Here is a 1535-nt window from a genome sequence, read left to right as displayed (position 1 = left end):
GTCGCTCAGCCGAGAAGTGCGGACATTTTTGGCGAGATCGCTGTGTCGCAGGGCTGTCCTCACCCCGCGCCCTGACCCCCTCCTGTGAGATGCCGGTAGCACCCTCTTCTCTCCCCAGGGTGTGACAACCGAAACCGTTTACAGACACGGTCACACGTCCCCTGGGGGTCGAAGTCACCCCCTCCCCCATCTCTGTCAAGAACCTCTGCTCTACCGGGAGCGGGGCGGGGGGTATAATTTGGAAAAACGGCTGACGTCTGATATTCCCTCTCCGGAGAATCTGATTTACCCGTCAGCATGCCGAATCCACTCACTCAGGGTCTCCGTTCCGAGATGAGCAAAGAATGAAGACACGTGGGGTCTGGGGAGCGGGACCCAGTGCCCTGAAGTCCTGTGCAAATGCTCTGGAGGTCGCTGGGGGCACTGACCCAGCGGACTCCTGAGAGCGCGTTACCCACCGAGGTTCGTCCTCCAGCCGGACAGAGTACCCAGCACCCCCGTCTCGAGTTTGCACTGCCTTAGGAAGAGAACCCCAGCCTCTGCCTCATACCAGCACGTCCCCCAAAGCTTTGATTCTCCGACCTAATCACCTCCGAGGTGTTTTAAGGCCTCCTGCATCCTCCCCGAATCGACTGAGATCCTGAGCCTTCCAGGGCCTGACGGCACGTCCTCGCAGGATTCAGACTTGGGTGTGTGTGACTCAAAGCTCACCCCGTGCTCCCTCTTGGCAGAGGGAGGTCCTCCCTTCCCAGTCTAGGCCAGCCCTCCAGTCGGGGTTCCTGGGAAGCGCCGTGCTGGACCCTGGCCCTCACTGCTTTGCGTCTGGGACATTGACCTCTGTGCTTCGCAGGGAACAGGCTCCCCGGCTTCCTGGGTCCCTCCATGCGCTCCTGGCAAGAAAGGGGCCTGCGGGGAGGGTTCAGCTGCGGAGACCCAGCAGAGGAGAGGCTGAAAGGGCAGGGCTGGGAGGAGCCTGGGGCAGGTGGTGGGGGAGCAGTCAGCCCCCGAGTCCAGAAGCCTCCACACTGCACACAGGCCTTCTTTTCCCCTCACCACCTCTGCAGGCAGGTCTGACAGGCCAGTGGCCCCCATTTTACCTGGGGAGAGAGTGGGCCGGGTTCGGGGTGTCCCTGGCCGTGTGGTGGCACGGAGCAGGAGCCGGGGCAGGGCTCCTGCTTCCAGCTCCGCCAGCACCAGGACAGGGAGGGGGTGCTCTTTGCAGGAAGTGCTGGGACCAGGCACCTGCCAGCTGTGGCTGTTACATCCTCACGGCCAAGTGCAGATGCAGGGTGTGAGGGCAAGTTTTCTGAGGGCTGCGGTGCCATTCAGCAAATGCGAGTGCTCCCGACCACAAGGAGGAGGGAGAGACGTGATCTGTTGTCACGGCCTCGTGCCGTTCCTCCCTCGCTGGTGTCCTTCCTCCAGGTGTCTCCCCAGGCCCAGACACCTCCTGGGTCCATCTCTCCCGGGATGGGGAGACAGAGAGGGAGCAGGCATGGGATGGACTTCGTCACCTGTGAAGAATGCGGGAAACC

Source organism: Suricata suricatta, chromosome 2, assembly GCF_006229205.1.
Source record: "Suricata suricatta isolate VVHF042 chromosome 2, meerkat_22Aug2017_6uvM2_HiC, whole genome shotgun sequence".
Taxonomy (NCBI): Eukaryota; Metazoa; Chordata; class Mammalia; order Carnivora; family Herpestidae; genus Suricata; species Suricata suricatta.
The sequence above is the reverse complement of the archived record's forward strand: the minus strand, read 5'-3'. Positions refer to the sequence as shown.